Source organism: Ischnura elegans, chromosome 8 (genome assembly GCF_921293095.1).
Source record: "Ischnura elegans chromosome 8, ioIscEleg1.1, whole genome shotgun sequence".
In the NCBI taxonomy this organism is placed as follows: domain Eukaryota; kingdom Metazoa; phylum Arthropoda; class Insecta; order Odonata; family Coenagrionidae; genus Ischnura; species Ischnura elegans.
This window is the reverse complement of record NC_060253.1, coordinates 97,344,732-97,364,097: the sequence shown is the minus strand read 5'-3', so window position 1 is coordinate 97,364,097 and position 19,366 is coordinate 97,344,732. Positions and strand designations below refer to the sequence as shown.

The 19,366-nt window shown below is 38.6% G+C and overlaps 1 protein-coding gene across 2 annotated transcripts in view; it reads right to left on the bottom strand.

Moving 5' to 3' along the window:
* LOC124164141 (calcitonin gene-related peptide type 1 receptor-like) overlaps nucleotides 1–19,366 on the bottom strand; it is a 365,480-nt gene that overhangs the window by 246,900 nt on the left and 99,214 nt on the right. For both annotated transcript variants that reach the window (XM_046541332.1, XM_046541333.1), the window contains exon 2: nucleotides 9,018–9,092. The gene's annotated coding sequence lies outside the window, so the exon portion shown is untranslated. The remainder of the gene's footprint in view (nucleotides 1–9,017; nucleotides 9,093–19,366) is intronic.

Genomic DNA, 19,366 nt, shown 5'->3' with positions numbered 1-19,366 from the left:
TAATACCTGGGCAAAATGTCCTACTTTACTCTGGTTCATTATAAAGTCATTCACTTCCGTAAGTTTTCCATCAAGATAAATGCTCAAAATTGGGTTATTTTAAACGGTAAATAACAACACAGCGCGTTCTATACTGTTCAGCTGTGTTTTATTTTTTTTAATTGCCCGTTTGAGCCGCCCTACCATTAGGCGGTGCCACAAAACTTTCGGTTTTAGTTTTTCGTTTGTTTTTACTCCGTGGACGGGAATGAATTAGTGTTTTCGTGAGTCTTCCTCTGAGCGCGGTGCAGAATACATCGCAACGCCAGAGTTAAAATGAAGCCAAAGGAAGCTGCCTGCGGCATGAGCCCGCGTTTGATAAATGGCATACGCTCCCAAGGTTCAACTTTGTGTCGTGACTCCATTATTGGTAATAGTTGATGCTTTAATTCATCATCATTACAGTCCACTTTCAATATTACAAAAATCACGTTCGAAGTGATGAAACACTTTGAAAAACTTTTTTAGTTTCAAATTCATCCTCCAAGCAGCTACTATACCACCATAATTTGTACTGTAAGGCTTTTCCATTAAAGGGGATTCATTTATTGTTAGGAATCAACCCTCGTAATGCCACTGGCTCATATATCGGCTTGCTACACTGGTGAAAAATGCCACAGGGCGATGAATCGAGCGTAGACCGGATTTAAACTATAGTAAGTTTTGTTTAAATACATTCTGTTTTATCCTTTAGCCAATGTATTAGAATATTATAAACAAGAAATATTTCCTTTCTATTAAAGCAAAGAACTTTGCATTGAAATCTAAAATAGTTACTTCAAATTGTGTTTTTTTTCATAACGTGCAACAAAATCCTTAAGTATACGTTAGCACTTGCGCTAGTGCCCCGAAATTTCGGTGGCACTGAGAGTAGTCAAGAGAAAATTAATATTTATTGCATTTTCATTTTTAAGCGGGTTCTGAATGCTAACAAAAATTGACCTAATTTTTCTCAAAATTTATTGTACTCGCTAAAGTTGGTTCTGAGGACTAAAAATTTTAAACAATCTGGAACTTTTAAAAAAGACACCTTGGAGCAGATTCAACATGCTATTTCATTTAACATTTAAAAAATCGAGAAATCCAGGAATAGGGAAAGATTCTACTTTTCATGCTGCCGGAAATTAGACACTTCTTGCCATGGCATTTGGCATCATTCTATCAAGCTGCAGGTAGGCATAATGATAGTCTTATTTGCCTCTAAATCAGATTTTTTTTAATGCCGCTCGTCACCTGCGAGGGGAAGTCAGCACTAATGGGCCAGAGGAAAGAGTTGCGACTTTCGTCGGAAACATTTCCATTGTGCTCGCTCTGCAATCGTCGACTGTTTCGGATGACGTCACAGCCGCGGGCAAAAATTCGCGATGAAAGGGAGGTGAGCTCACGCCATCTGAACGCCGTCTCACCAATTAAAGAGCCCGCGACTCTCGCCTCGACGCAACGGTAACGAAGGTAATTAGAAAACCCGATACGAACTTTATACATTCGGGCCACGGCACCAAAAGCGCGCAGAAGAGGGAGTGATAAGAGTGAATAAACCAGATTACGTGCTACAGTGTATGGCGAACGTCTTTCCGATTGAGGAAAACTGTCTGGCAAATAGGTTAAACGGCTATGATGAACGGAACGAGTGGAATCTTTAGTATGTTCACTTGTTGAGGATCGATTTGGGAACACGCGTTCACCTGTGGGAAGGCACCTCGGGAAGAGTGAGGTGACGGTTTTCTTTTTAATGAGGTGAACGCCGTGAGTATTTAACGAGGGTAGCTAAGGAAATGTGTTCCCAAAAGAGACTCAAAGATATGAAATTGAGGCAAAGAGGAGAACTCCTTATGAAAGGGCCGACACTGGTTTGCGAGAAATTTTGAAGGCAAAGCAAGTACTTGTGCTCTAAAATTAATTAGAAATGAATACTCTCTTCATTAATAACTGCAAAAAGAGACAGCTGATTAAAAACTTCCATATATGGCTGGTATTTAGTTCAGGGCCATGCTGCAAAGAAGTGATTATCTGGAAGGATGTTTCAGCACGGTCTTCATTCGCCTCGTGAGCCACCTTTCAAATTTTAAATACGTTACCAAGCAACAAGTATTTGGCCTTGCTTAATTTTCTTCTCTTCAAATAAATAGTTTTTTATGCCCCATATTTCAATCCTGTGTGGATCCACGCTACCCTAACGATTTTGTGAGCAGTAAACGATTGAAGATGCAACATTAAGTTTTGAATTACACCGTCGCTTTTTACAATAGCGCCGCAAGTGATTAAAATATCAAGGAAAATTTCGTCTTCACCCATAATTTTCGAAATTACAGAAGACTCTGCCGGTTTTTCTGTGGTTATTTTCTAAAAAATGGAGCGGTAGATATAGGTACCAAAGGATAAGAGAAAAATTCATGGATCCTGAATTCAATGAAGGAAAGCGTCATGATTTCTGAAATCCATGCGTTGCTGGGATTAATACGTGGTGAGATCTACGCAAGTTAAACTAACATAAGCGTAGTGCATTTAAAAAAATATGAATTTCCTGGTGCTTAGTACACATGTAAGAAAGGGATTTTACTTGCGCGGAAAATGTTTGGATTTCTCTCCTATTTATCAGAAAATGCCTTCTTTTCATGACTTTGATTTCTCCATATCTGACACTCAAGGCTTTTGGTTGAGGCATAGTATATAAAAGGCCGTAGCCAGGGGGGGATCAACGGGGATTGATCCCCCTCGAAATGAAAAAAAATTAGATATTACCTAATTTATGCTCGCTTGGTGCTCACACGACGATCTTATATAGCGGCGCAGTAACATCTAGTGGTAATAGTACGTAGTATCACTACTCACTGCTAAATGCCACTAGATAGCACGTACTACGCCAACCACGCAAGCAACGAAACTTCGGGGTCGTGTTCGAATTGAATTAAGGAATAGTCGATAGGCTTAGAGATTCCAAATATTCACAAACTTCTAAAGATCTTCGCAACACTGCCTATTTCCACATGTACTCCTGAGAGGACTTTCTCTCCTCTAAAACGCCTCAAAACTTATTTAAGAAACTCTACAGGCCAAGAAAGACTAAGCGGTTTGGCTTCGATGTCCATCCACCGCATAATTGACATCGACACCGAGGAGTTAATTAATTTTCTTCACTACAAAGAAATCTAGAAGGCTAAAGTTAATTTTATAATAATATATTTGTATTTTCCTTTAAGGGTTTATAATAAATGTGTTTATTTAACAGTATACGCTATTTTATTTATCTAATAAAAATAATTTTATGTTTGTCTACTATTCTATAACCCCCCCCCGAAAATATTTTCTGGCTACGGCCTTGACTGAATATATGCACATTTTATGTTAAAAGATTCTTTTGATCTAATATCATTTTGCTATGGAAATGGTGGTGCTCTATTTTGGCCGGTTATATCGATTTTTATACTGATAATTTAAGAGGAGGAGGATTTACTGCTCACGCAATAACACCATTAAGGGCCATGGGGGTGATGAATTTTTATTGCAGCATAAAAGTGCACACATTAATAGTAAATGATAAATTCGTTTTGTTCTCAAGGAAAACCGTCAAGAAAACGCTAAAGATTTAAAACTAAATGCCGAGGGTAAATTTTTTTTCTTATTTTTTTTCCACAGGTCGGAACGTGAATGCATCAACACGGTCTTCCATTTTCATCCAGCCCTTCGACTGATAGGCTTCAATTGTATTGCTATAGCAAACATTTTCGGGATTGGAATGTAACACGTAGACTTTCATGATGGAAATGATAACACGTTCATTGACCGCGGTTCCTTTTAATATGTAACATATTTAGATATTTTATACACGAATATATTTCGAATATGCATGCATTTTTGACCGATTCCAAATTTTTACCGATTTTCTTATGTTCACTCCGTTGACAATGTCCTAATGTCCAACGTCCTCTACTTGATGGCTAAGATTTAAATTATCTCTCAGTCATAAAAAAGTTTTGCAAAAATGTATATAGTCTCGGAAAAATATGAAGAAATTCTAATAGTTTCTTCAGAACATGGTAATCTAAAAAAAGTGGCTAAACCTCCATAAGTAACAATTTTACAACAGTTAAGTGGCTAATGGCATTGCTCATTGAGAAAATGCGTCATATAGTAAGAAATACTGATTTCTTCGATGTTATCGAACGCGCTTACCCGGGATAAATGGTCACTGTATTCCTGCGGTATTTAACATCATTCCGTACCTATTTTGTTTTTCAAAAGTATTCCTACAAAGACTTAGGAATTCCACCCATCAGTATTCCTCCAGTATTTCTCCATATTCCTACTGTATTCCTTAGTATTTCAATAAAAGCATTTCTTGGTGTTCCCATTGCAATCATTCAGTATTTATCATGCAGGGAAAAAATCATCAGACAGAAAAATAAAATTATCGAAGCAAACCATAAAAAGAATGGTGCGTCAGTTGTATGCGTGAAATAAATGATGAAAAAAGTATCATGAGAGAGCCTCGACTCTAAGCTCCGCGCTTAGTGCTGCAACTAGACTGCAGTAGATCGTATAATTGTAAAGGCGCACATTACTGATTTTACGTGATACCCTCGTTAGTGTTTTCAGTACGGATCGTCCTCAATCTCGCACAGTAGGGAAAATTCGCAGCGTATTCCTTGATGTTTACTTTTGCACACGTCGTCCGATTTTGGTCTGACAGATTACCATCAAGCACTCACATGATGATAGTGTAATTGAAATACTAAGTGCCATTTCATAAATTATCAGAATTCATTGAAGGACTTTGTTTTCAGCAGATTAACTTGAAGCGATCATGGAGGTGATCGGCTTACCTATAGGATGTTGAAGAATGTTATTTCTGTCAATTTTATATCAGGACGATGTTTTTTTTAGAAGAAATTTTGTAACCCATGAAATCTATAAACATGTAAAATAATATGTCTGTTGGACTCTGATTCGTCCAGGATTCTTGTACTGTGGCGAAGAGAATGCCATCTGGTTTATCGAGTACAAAAAAAAATGCAATAGCAATTGAAATATTCTTCTAAATAGAACGCACTGACCGAATATTCTCCGATGAACAATTATAGATTCGTCATTACACATTAAATACGATTTTCAAGTATGAAAGAAGTTAATGAATGCTACGATGGCGGAGAGCGATGTATAAAATTCAGATGGCATATAAAAATTGTATGCGACAGGGGTAAATATTCTACGTCAACTTTTTTTTCACTGTTTATCAAAATCTTTCAACACTGCGACAGGGTCGAGCTTGAAGGAAGTGGAGGAGAGAAATACGATGAAATATTCCATGAATGTGATGGCTCTGATACTGCTAAACTGTTCGTATTCCATACTCTATGTTGAATATAGGAGAAATACGGATAAATGCTGCGTCCTAGACGATAAATAAAATGAAATATTGTATCAATAAAGGAGGAATAATGGTGAATACGTATTTATAACAAAGGAATACTAATAAATATTGCACCCATTTACTCGTCGGAAAAATTACTATTATCCTTATCAATCCTTATCAACTTAACGATTTTAAATTTATGCATATTTTTTATTACAGAAGAGTGTGATAAAAGAGAAGCCTCATGAAAACCTAAATAAGATGACGGAACAACCTTATAGGCCACATTTTGAGACATGCTGGCCTGAAGAAGACAACTGTCGACGGACAAGTGGGTGGCAAGAACGGAAAAGGAAGACCCCGAACAAAATATATAGAACAGGTAAAGAAGGATGTGAAAGAGAAGAAATACGTAGGTGTGAAATGATGGGCTGATGTGATAATTAAGTGAAGAGCTGTGTGAATTCAATCTTAGGATTGTTGACCATAGTGATGATGATATTTTTTATATACAAATTTAAAAATTTAGATTTACAACGATATTTTCCGGCCTTCCCTATCAAACATGCATATATGCGAGGCGTAGGAGAGGATTTAAAGGGCGCGAAAAGCTAACAAGTGGTTGGAGGAGAGTTTTTCACTGGAGTTTAGTAACGAGGAGAGAGCGACGAAGGCTTTAAAAGGTATTTGAGAAGGAAGAGAGGAAAGGAGGATCAACAGCGAAAAGAGACGGAGAATATTCATAGAGGTCTGACTGTGCGTTTAACGTTAAGCCTAAGGATTGGCAAGTGAAATCATTAGAGAGAGCTTTCATAAAATACCGGGATCATAGGGTATGGATCCAAAGTTGAGCGTTTGAGAGTATGGTAAACAAATGAATAGAAATGATTGTTGTATCTAGAATCAATAGACAATCCATTAATCTAATTTTTCGTTTATTGATAACCTAATAACTTAGCGTGGTTCTAAAATATATGAATTATGTGAAGTCAAATCCAATTTTCATCACGTGCGCAAAAAATTTAAGTAATGCTACCGTAAAATATCGTCAAAACTACCTTTTAATCATGCCAAAATCATAGAAAGAACATCCGCACATAGTATTTTCTTGTTTATTTTGGCACCATAAGCTGTCCTTAACTATCATTATTATTTTACAATTTATTCATAACCTCTACCCTTAAATAATGGCAAAGTGTCGCATCATATCATTTCAGCTCGTGAACTTGACGATATTTGGGGGAGTGTACGTCGCTATGGGACCGGAGATGCAACTCCCACTTTCGGTAATTTGGGCAAATATTTGAGCGCTCGGCCATCGATCAAAATGTGGAAGAGGAACGGCATCAGAATGTCAGGAATGTGGGCACACGGGGACGAAAATCTTGATGAATTCTAGACGCACTCAGCTAGGATCAACAGCAAAGTCAAGTTTACTATGAAAGTAGAGATGGATGGTAAACTTCCTTTCCTCGATCTTATGATTTTCGAGCCACAAAATGGTTTGTAAGGAGCAAACTACTTGCGGGCAAACGCCGGTGCCATACCATTTTCCTTTGATGGATCGCCCAGAGAGAAAACAAATCCGGACCATGATCCTCGACTTTTTGTCCTATGAGAAACACTAGGCAGAATTAACCAGACATTTTTGACTCACCCAAAAAGATAGTGACGCAATCAACAAATCTCTCAAAACTGAACCTCATATCCAATGAGGGAGGGTAAACGATTAGAACTTTTTTCCAGAGAATTTTGCTCCAGCTTCAATAATCCTATTAAAAGCTGTCATAAAAATACTTTTTTTTACAAGCATTTATTCGCGCGCTACTAAGTCAGGATCCTCACAGTGCCCTAAGTTCCCGATTCTCCCTTATTTTCTTACCACATACTGAATGGTTCCACTCTTGACGAATCTGCACCTGTCAGCGTCCAAGCCTAGCCACCGTATAGAAACATGTTCCATGTGTAGCTTCCGATGAATTTTTCCCGAAATTCTATACTTGCACATTCAACTGTTAAGAGATTCTTCTTTTTATAGAAAGCCCTCCTCGCAAGACATCTCTTTTCTCCCACTAGCCCCTGGCTCCCATTTCCCATTGCTCTAAATTTGTTAAATCACACACCTAGGGCAAGAGATCTTTGCTTCTGCACACTCCATTTTCTTCAGCTGGTCCGAGAAAGCTCGAGTTGAAAAAGAAAAGCGCAATAACTTCTCTACCAAGACTTCTTCTCCACGGTGGAATTTTATTGACTATAGAGGGCTAAATGGTTTATTATAACATCCGCAAGGAACCTCATTTCCTAAATTCCAGATCTACATTCTTTTGCTGCCGTCCGCGTCCCTTCCATAATATTGGATTGCTGGATATTTTAACACTCCCGAATAATTAATCGAGAGGAAGTTCATTAAGAAAGGAATGTGAAGCTACGTCTAGAGGGGATAAAATGTCATCCAAAGGATTACAAGAGGTGTTTTGGTGGCTTTCGTCACTCATTTCTCAACTTCACTTCAGAGCTGAGGCCATTAAGGCCGTGTTATGCGGTGCATGTACTAACGCAATCTAAAGTGTGTGCGAAGGCGCAGTCAAAAATTCGTCGTGTAAACTGATGAATTGCTAGAACATATGCGCGGACGAGAGATGGCAAAATGACCACTGTTCTAATTTCGTAAGTGCATTTACGAAATTCCACGCCTTAATGAGAAATTAATGGAATTCTACCCTGGGTAAAATGGCCTTCAGAGTTAACTTCAGCCCCGTAAAAAACTGCGGTGCGAAATTATTTGACTTGAATGAAGGTAGAGGGAAGGACAATTCATGGCTAAGAATTCCAAATTATAATACCTTTCTAAAATAATCTAAGGCGGTGACATTACACACTGAGACACATAAACCCTGAACCCAGAGCCACCACGGTATTTGAGGAAGAAAAATAGACCGAATTTATATATTCCGCTCATTTTTTAAGCATTTTAAATTAAATAGCGCCTGGGGAACTTTTGCGAGAGATTGAAAATTACTCTTGAATTGATGGTGAAAATTACACTAGTTCTCTTGGAGTGAAGTTTGAGTGAACTAAAGTTAGAGGGAAAAGACCGAGCCACCGATGGAGTGAAAACTTCAAAGTTGTTGTATACTTCTTGTCGAGATAAATTTCCACTGAAACTGAAAGCAAACAACCGGATTTATTCAAACGATGACGCTGATATTCCGTATTCCTGCCTGTTTCTCAGCCGTCGGCCAAAATACGGTTTTTTGGTTTTTAACGAATAACTCATTTTTTAGCATTCTGCCGCTGCCGAGTTCAGCGGCTTCTTTAAAGTTAAGAGCACGGACTGAGATACGGGTTATCAAGAGTTGAACGAATCTGACATGAAATTCTACTATGATGCGTCTGCTGCCACTACACATCATTTCAGCAGTCGTTTTTCCATTGTAAAAATTCAAATAGAACGCAATTTCTTTAATAAAACGCGCAGTATCCTCTTAACTAAAGCATTTTAATATAGCCATTCTCGATTCTCAGAATTTTCATTTTGTATGGATCCAAGGAACTCAATTTTAGCGGAACAAAACTCTTTCCAAAAATAATCTTAAAAATCTAAGAGCTGTTCGGAAAATCTTACCTTCCAGTTGATTCCCTCAGCGATGATGTGCTCTTGGAGAGGACATTCAATTTTGATTTACGATGCAAATAAATGCTGAAATTGAGGAAAAAAATCAATATTAAAATCCAATGGTTTTAAACAGGAAATACAATTATTTATCTCTATTTATGCTACAATAATTATGCCAACTCTTTAACATTTAGATCAACCAATTTGTGGTTTTCTCAAGCCACCGAAATTTTGGAGGGGGAATATGTGATGCTTTTTTCCATTTCAATCTTGGATGCATACGCAGACGAGACATTGGAAATTTCTCTTGAGTTGAAGATTACACTAGTTCTCTTGGAGTGAAGTTAGAATGAACTAAAGTTAGAGGGAGGAGACCGAGCCACCGATGGAATGAAAACTTCAAAGATTTACTTGGTATTATTAACCTCCCTACTCCTTTAAGACCAATATTAACTTAGATTTACTTACATTTTACACACTAAATACTTATTGTTATCGATAACAACCCTTGTGATTTCTCCACGCATGATTTCATTCCATAAATTTGTATAGCGCATGTACAATTATTGGGCACATTATATCTAAAAGCATGACTTCGTTTACGATTATTTTTTGGACGTATAAGCCGTGTACTATGTTATTGTTCCCAAATAAATAAGGAGCAGCCTCCCATTTGCTTCCAACTACATAATTTGTTTTTTTTTTTTGTTTTACGCCTACACAATGTGTATTTCAGCGCCGACGCGGACTGGTGGACGGGACGGGTGAACGGGAATTCCTTACAGGGCCCCTGGCTCTGCTGGTTCCCAGGGCCTGGCGTGCATTTTATATTCGTGCTGACGGTCCCGTGTAGCCAAATTTTTGGTGAGCGGAAGTTCTTATATGGCGGAAAATCGTTAAAATAAATATGACGGTTTAACTGAATGCATAAGGTAGTTTGAATGGGAAAGTCAAACCAAAAAATATCAGAATGGAGAGGCGAACAGCAATACTTATTAAAAATTGTTGCGCTTAACACAGTAGTTTAACTGAATTTATTAAGAATTTAGAATGGGAAATCCTAACTGCAAACGGAGCGATGATGTTAAGGCTGGAATGAGTGCTGCATGCCTGGTGTGGGATCGCCCCGTGCCACCCAACTTGGTGGTGGCTTGCACGATACCTCTCGTAGATGTAGATGAAACCTTGTGCCACCGTGCTAGGACTTCTATCTCCGAGTGGCCAACCGCTGCCGCCTGCACCGAAATTATTATCCCAGCTACCGCATGACATGACGCAGCGGTCGCTCGCAGGCGCCGGATTTCGCCAACGCATGCACTCCACGCCTCCGGACACTATTTTACGGCCTCCTCATCCTCCGCCCCCACTCCAACAATGCCCACTTTACGACTCCATAACAACCTCACCCCCTTCCTCACCCCCTCTCGCGTCGATCTTTGCTTGCTTCCGCTCGACCAGTGGCGGAGCTAAAGGAATCTTAAAGCCGGATTATAGGAAAAATCAGCGATAAAATACCCGTAGACCTAAGACCTAATCGTGAGATTCCAGTACCATCGATGGCGTTCATAGAAAATATTTGCACAGAAACTGGTGTTCCATCGGTTTCGATTAAACAGAAAAATTAGCGCAAAAATGTGGGAATGTACAGTGTCGCAAGAATTTTTAAAAGTTCTTCATGCACTTTTAATTCGTATTTTTTTATCTAAACCGTAAATTATTGAAGGAGGCATCTTGGACTGAAAGATAACATGGATATAAAGAATACTAGGAAAGTGCGACGACAAAGTGAGAGAAATTAGCTACTTCTTCCATGTTATATTCCGTTTGAAATACCCTTCCAATTTTTGGGATCATAATGAAATAGGCTTAAAAACATAATTAGAACGGATGCAGAGAAGAGCTGATAGGTACGTGTAAATTCGTTACCATAATCTTGATAGTATTACGGATCTCTTAGATAAACTCGGATGGGAATCTTTGTCATACCGTAGACTGAATAATTGACTAAACCTGTTATGTAAATTCAAGAGCAGTGTATTTTCCGACGAAGTTAGCCATATATTACGAACGCCGACATACTGCGGTAGATTATATCATATAAATAAAATAAGAGAGAGAGACTGTAGAACAGAAATATTCATAATGTCGTTTTTTCCACGATCAATAAGAGGCTGCAACGGCAGCAATAGAACTCACAAATAGATTAGATGACTTTATGTCCAGCCTACTAACTTATGTATTCCTCAATGCATGTTTCTTAATATTTTTATTTTTTCTTACAGCATTTTTTGGGATTTCAGCTTTATTGGATAATTATCTAAATGACTTGTTGGCAAGTTTTGCCTTTGCAAGGGTGTGGAAGTATAGTTTGTTAGTATGCGTAACGCTTTTTTGACCGTTTGGTGTGCATGTAGGAATCCTATTGTATGCTGCATGCTGGTGATTGATCACTCCCGCCACACAACCTAGAAGTGGCTCGCAGGGTATTTGGCTGTCGTAGCTGCAGATATAATATGTAATGGAGACGTAAGACACCAAGTCAGCTAATAAAAAACGCCACTCCATTTCAATACGGCGTGCTGGGCAGTTTGCGATTAATTATTCTGAAATGGCGTCCCGTCGACATAATTATTTCATCCGCTCGAAAAGCCGTTAAGCTAATTTTTATTTTAGTGCTTGATTCCAATTCATTGCTATGTTTTTATTTAATCGACCTTCAAACCAATCGCTCCCTTAGTAATAATTTTTATATTGGAGATGGTGTGCAGAGTAATATGAGCAACAATACAAGACATGCTAAGTACACTTTAGTAAATGAACGTTAACTAAAGTGCTGGCTTCCCACCCAGTAAGCTCGGGTTTAAACACCAGCGGTGGCAGTGACTTTTTAGAGACTGCCCGATCCCTGCTTGAATGATGTGTGGTGGACATTTCAAGCGCAACACTCCGTCCGTCGGATAGGACGTTATGCCGTGGCCCCCTTGGCGCCTTTCGTTAAAAGCAGGCTAATGCCGACGCTGGGTTCCCTTTCTCATATTTGTGGGGGGAAAAAAAGTATTTCACACCTTAGACCAATGACGTAGCACCTTCTCTGATGGGGCATTTTGCCTATACGTTTCAAGCTATCCTAGGGCTTTGGAATCACTTAGAGCTTTTGTGCACACGCCGTCCTGTCATTTGGGAGTCTACAGGTATCATTCTCGGCAAAAACAATCACTGGCCAGCTCAACTTATTATTTGTTTTTATTTTTCCATTCTTCTAATCTTGTGTGGAATCACTAATCGTTGACAAGCTTTGAGTTTGCATGAATCTGCACGTAGTTTTTGCTAATATGTGTAATATATATCCGTAACTCGTGGTGTGCATTTGGGAATCCTCTGGCATACTTCATGTTGGTGATTGGTCATCCACTACGAAGCACCCTAGAGGTGGATCACTTGTTAATATATAGATGTATGTGTAATCGGTCGTGGGTGATCCGCAAAAGTGTCTTCCTTACGAGATTTTCGAACGATGTGAACATCTTCACGCAGGCGTGCTTTGAATGTTTTTAATAATACGATCCTATTTAATATAATAAAAATAATTAATATTCAATAACCTATTTTTATTTATAATTACATTTCCATAAGTCAAGAAAAGCTATAATGAATGGCGAAATGAAAATATGGGGTGTGCGGTCGAAATACTGCTACGTTGATAGCAATGGGAGTACAAGGAAAGTGTCTATTCCAGAGTTAATTACTCGCCTTAGATCGCTGCTAGACGCCTCAAAGTAAATTCAGAAAAGAGCAATTTTCGGCTTCCGAGTATGAAATCAAGACGAAACAGTCAAATCTAATGCCATGTGATCCATGACGGGTCTGATTGGCTGATTTCCGACAACACTTGCATTTTATGTATACATTTAGTGATTCAATCCGCAGGTTGGTTTTGGATAGGCGAGGATAGAGTTCTCCCGAAATTAGCCAAAATTTTAAGTAATAAACGTATTATTCAGGGTATTGTGGTAAGTTTCTTTGACTGAGCCGAGGCATTGCGAGAATTTTGCTTGAGATTTACCGGGATTTGAACCTGGGGCCCTATGATCGGCAGTCAAGCGCTCCACCAATTAGGTCACCACGCTCCTATACTATAAATATTCATAGGACATTCTATTGCCATGAAATATGACACTCGTAAAGAAGGATAAACCATTCAATCAGTGATTCGACCTGAAGATTATCTTGAATAGTTGACGGCCAAGCTTACTCCAGACTTGATAAGAGAGTCACAAGAATTTCACGCATTTCAAAATTGGGGGCCAGTTCCTTTCTCCTACGCACCTCGCTCTTCAAAGATTTATTTAGGGTATCTTGGAAAGCGGAGAGTAAATATTTCAATAGATATCCATTATCATATAATTTCCTTCACTGGATTCTTCCATTTCCCACAGTAACATGGAGGTAACAATGTTTTAATGTTGGCCCATGGTTTTGGTTATTGCGTTTAAACTTTGAGCGCTCTTTTTAATATTTTTTAGCTAGCTATAATTAGTGCACAGCCCGCAAAAGATATCAAGGAAGATGAAAAAATGATACAATGGGAGAGAAATATTAAGCTTCCCGAATATCACTTCAAGAGAAAGAGGTTACGCCGCGGCAGTCGCCTCTAATGGAATGCTTTTATGTTGAGTGCACCGATTCTTGAAATCGGAATGTATTCCGGCGTCAGAGGGTGCGGGAAGAGACTGAGGTATATTCGGACCTTTTCGGGAAAGCATGATAATCGCAGATGAATGGAACGGAATCGAAACGACAACGCAGAATGAAACACTCGTACTTGAACTTGAACCACAATAAGAAGGAAATATTGTTCAAAGAACGATTTACTGCCTTTTTGTTGTGCCTAAATTTGGTTGATATTGAATGAATTCTTGTACTGGAAATTGATATTTCTTGCATTTTTTATTATATTACTCCTAAAACTCTTTGTCAATTGTCCTTGCGACCATGAGCGTAATATTGTCAAACAATATATAAATCATACGTATAGAAAACATAAAATATTACTCTGGACTTCAGACGCAATTATTTAAACGAACCGAAACGTTTGCATTCATTTATACGTGTCCGATTCCTTCTTTTAAGGGTTTTCAGCAAACTTCTCTTTTCTCTCAGTCTTCTCAGAATTTCTTCACCATTCGGTCGAATCATATTATCTTCACGCCATGAGGAAATATTGTTAAAAACTTGGCAGCTGTACAAAATGTTTCGGGCCCACTACGAAAACTCCCACCGCAGTTAAGTTCTTCCTCAGCATGCAATAATAAAAGTGAGTCCATAATAGGGAAGAGTTGATTCGCCTCCGAAGAAAAATTTTAATAAGGGCATATACAAGTATACAAAAATACAAGTTCCCCGCCATAGTTTAAAGATCTCTATCGCCTACAAGAAGCATTGCATTATAAAAAGCGAAAAGGTTGGGAGAGACTGTTTCTTTCTACTGTCGATTACCTTCCCTTGGAAAAACATTTACCATTTGTATTTCTTGAATAAAATGGCACTATATAACAGTACCCGTTTTTTAGCATAATATAACACAACTTGGTGTTCCAATTTCTCACAATTTTAATGCAATGAAGGCATTCCTTTTTCACGAAATCATACTCTGCCTTTAAATTGGAAAAAAACATGCTAAAAATATAGTAAAAACCTTGTGGTGGAATTGTACCGCGCATACATACAGGAAGAAACAGATGCCTTCGCATTTATTTCTGCTAAATAGATATTTTTCGCGGAAAGGCTTAATTCCACCCTATTGCAGTGTTTACATTAAGAACACCTGTTCTCGTACGTATGCAGCCACCACACACTTCACCCGGGAGTCGATGACAGCGGTCAGATGTCAAAATAACATGTCTATGGCCACATTTATGGAGACAAGTGAAGAGCACATCGCGATTGACATGCCCAAGAGCTTTCCTTAGCTTATTAGCACGAATGTGTGCGAAAATTCCAAATAAAATAAAACATGGAAGTCGTGGGACTGGCATTGGAAGTAAAAACTTTTTATTTAAAAAATTTTGGGCGTGGATTGATGTTAAAAAATTTACAAAAATCCTATTGTACTAACTGGATTAGGAATATAAATTCGGAAAAGCCAAGCTAATAGACGAAATGCAAGAAAATATTTTTTTATTAGTATTGATATGAACAAAATCGACTAACTATTGTCAACACTAAAATTGGGGATCCTTTCTGCTCCAGAATATATTTTCGTACATGAGGAACGAGCAAATTCAAACTTTCTCCCTTTATTTCCCTCTCCTTCGTTAACAGCGAGGCGGTGACGATTTTGAGGTGACGGTCACGCGAGTTCAGAGTTTTTTACCAATCTGAAAAAAGTGCCTAAGACGTTTGCACTTCAAAAATTTTTCTCCACGCGTTTCCTTTTTTATATTTCTACAACATATAATTGTAAACACTTCACATTTATAAATTAATTTTATGGCACAACATTCGAATAAGCTACTCAAATTGAACGTATATAAAGAAATTGAGTTATATTGTACTAACCTTCATTATTCTTGTATCGAGTATACTCTCCTGCACGAGTGTGGACTGGTGACGGTGATGCGAGTCTAATGGTTTGTACCCCTCCACAAGTACTGTGTATATAGCGAGTATACTGTGTATATGTAGAATATACGCAATTATACATATATGTAGTAGCGGTGATGGTGTCGCATGTCCAATGTCTTTTACCCATCTACAAAAGTGCTCTATACGTATATGTAGTAGCGGTGACGGTGTCGCGAGTCTAATTTCTTTTACCCATCTACAAAAGTGCTCAACGCGTAATAAGAAGTTTTTACTTAAAAAATCATTCGCCTTGACCTTCGAACCCGGATCTCCCGATTACAGGTCGAGTGCTTTAGCCAGTTTAGGTATCGAAACAGAGGAATTTTGCGGACTATAGTGGACACCATGGCGTGGACTGCTGAGAATATTATGCGACTAGCTGTCCAATGCCTGCGCACTGCGCCACATCCAAAGACAAAAAGCCCGAACTTTGAATGCTAAGGGTTGTTCGCTCTGACTAGTAGGCCTACAAGTGTGTCATCTCCCACCGCACGTTTGAATGGGTTTTCAAACGTCTCCACTCAGAGCTGAGCGATCCAAATTATACAGAAAAGTAAGGTATAATTGGGTAGTTATTTTTATTTGGTAGTTATTGGGTAGTTCGTTTTACACTATTAGTGTAAAACGAATTTGAAAGCTTAGGGGCATTGTCAGAGGGGATTGATAGGGGTATTGTTAGAGGATTGTTTGTAACAAAAAATTCACGAACAAGCTATGAAGTGTGCGCCGAAATTCTCCGAGCTTATAAAAACACGTCTAACCTAAGCGGACTGAGAAAACAATGAAAACAGCGAAAAAATTTTAATCATACTTCACGCCATGTTTGCCAACATAATAAAAATATTGACAGTCGTTCTCTCGAGAAATTTAAAAACTTAGTTCCCGTTATTTTCTGAATACGACTGGTATGCTTACTCAATGATATTATCCATGGGCACGCGATTAACCTAGATAGGAAGGAGGGCTGTATGCTGATCGTGGTGGCGTCTATTGCACAGTGACGAGTCAGCACCGCAATGCTCCCTGATCCCTCTCCTGCTTACACACCTAATCTTCTGCCTTAGTCAGCCATTCATTAATTAACGTCCACGGAGCTCCATCCTCCCTTGCTTCGTCCGGACGATCGAAGTCCTGCTAGGATTCCGTGGATGTACAGCCTTGAACCCGGGTTTGCAAGTACATTACTTTTATACCCAGAAACTCAATGAGCGTCAGAAAAAAAGAAAGAGGCGCCGCGCCGCACAGCGGTCCAGAGACCCCATTTCAATGTTTTGAAGCGATGAATTTTATAAACCACATCATCAAAAATATAGATTTCTATTAAAAGGCCGAATTATCGCTTTCTCTGCGTGAAATTCGGAACATTCTGCCCATCAGCGACGCAAGTTGTGGCCTTTTCAAAACCAATTTTAATGCAGGGTGGTTGGTAACACATCCGAAAACCACTGATGAACCCTCTATTGTCATATTTGTGGTGCCAGTAGTTGGTGCTATTTGAGGACTTTACCCGCACAGACAGATTGAAGGAAACGGAACCCTGTGTGGTTCCGCAGGGAAACGCCCCTGAGGTCAGGCATTTAAGTAATACTTTTATCAGTAAATATAAATAAATATTACTTTTATCCAAAGATCTGAGCAAGACGTCAAGAAGAAAAAAAGGTGGAGGTGCCGAACAGTTGTCCAAACACCCCGAAAATAAACCAAAGCACGGAAAAGGAAATTTCTCTCCGAAAAATTTGACAGGTTAGAGATATCAGGAAAATTCTTGCCTCATTTATTAGTGATTGTAATAGGTGTCTCGGAATACAGTCTTTAGCACAGGATAGCCTGAAAGTGAACACACTTGATTGTGTTCCTGGAGCGCAGCAGAATAAGCTTCCAATTCAGAAGGCTATTGACCCTATTGAGTTTTGTGAGCTGTAAATAGATAAAATATGTATTCATTTTACTTTAATATTTTAAAATACGTATTTTTTATGATAATCAACTTTTCACAATAACATAAAGTGAATAGTACCGAAAAAATTTAGTCCGTTAGTAAAAAGTGGCGCACAGTTATCACTACATCTTGCTTTTCAAAAACAACTACTTTAGGTTATTCTTTAAAGTTTATCATTCAAAACATATCTTTATACATTGCAGAAGTATTCAGATTCGAAAGTTATGCTCGAAAAATGAAGGCAACCTTCTCAATCCTTTTCTTACTGATGTTTCACAAAGCACGTAGTCATCATAAGTAACTTGGAACAAGGAGTTTTATAGAATAAATATGATGTCATTTTAAGCAAATTATTAATAATCGTGCGTGGTACTCTTCAGTCTTTACTTAGCCACCATCAGAATTTATTGGACACATCTTCAAAACTGAGTAAACTTTCTAGTTGACAAGATTTCGGGATTCCCCAAACACGATTTCAGAGTTTTAGTTTTTGATAAAAATTTTGATTCTTTTTAAGTTCTGTTATCGTCATCTACGGTAGTACGGAAAGCTACTTGTCTGGGCATTATTACAACACACGAATTATTGCTGAAAGGTATTGTAAACCTCCAAGATGCCACAGAAATTAATTAACTTCTCCTCCCCCAAACAACGACCTAAATCCGCCCCTGTTGTACAAAAAATGAAAGGAAGTAACCCTTATTGTAAATCGAAAATGGGAGTCCAATGTGGGTGAGGATATCGATAGAGGGATTCCGTAAAATGCTTCATGTTTACTTAATTTAACCGCGAGAATACTTCGTTAAAGTAAGTTTTAAACGAGAGGGGTTCGTCAGGGCAAAAAGGCAAAATACGATTGGTTGTTAGGGAGTGATGTGTCCTCTTAAGGGAGTGCTTGTTTGTGTAGTGGAAAAGGCTCGAGCGGTCTAAATCCTCCTCGCTAATGTTTGGAGCAAACACGCCGAGAAGACAATAGAAGGCGACAACTGTTCGACAGTGTGCGTGGCCGGATGTTGGGCCGGTGAAGACGATTCTCCTGGAAGAAGAAATGTAATGATTGCACTTACTATTTGCCCTTTTCTCCTCGAAAATCTCCTCATTTAAAATACGCTGCCAGCGTATTTATTTATTTAATTAGTCAAAATCTTCTATCATAGCCGGCCTCGGTGGCGGCGGGGTAACTTCTTCGCCTGCCAAACAAGAGGTCGTGGTTTCGCATCCTGCTTGGGTAGGTTTCCCCGGTACAGGGCAGGGTTGTTCGTGTACGTTCACCTGTTACAAATGTTGAATACCCCGGTATAAAATGGCCAATAAGAGCTGTATCCGGTGGTTTGAAAATAAAATTTTTTTTAAATAAAATAAAAAAATAAAATCAAGCCTATGTGCCCTTCATAATGAGTACAAAACATATAATCTGCAGCTTTAACAAATATAAATGTAAAAAGAATGAAATAATTAATAGTCAATGGAATACGGCTTTTCGAAGCTGCCACTTGAACGTTCCGAAGAGCGTTGAAAGATCAAGGGAATGGTAGGCAGACGAAATGGTGATGAAGTTAGTGTGAAGTCCGTAAAATAGTTATCCCTGTGTGAGAAAATGGCAGAATTCAGCGATTACTTTGAACTCAATACTTCATATTTTTATGTATAGATTTGCAATACAATAAATTTCCTCACGATTATCGTGGCGTCACAATTGGATTCGTTAAAAATTTAGCTTCTTCTATCATAGTAATTTATTCCTAGGTCTCGTGGCGACGACGGGAATTTAGCACAGTATCGCACGTGAATGTAA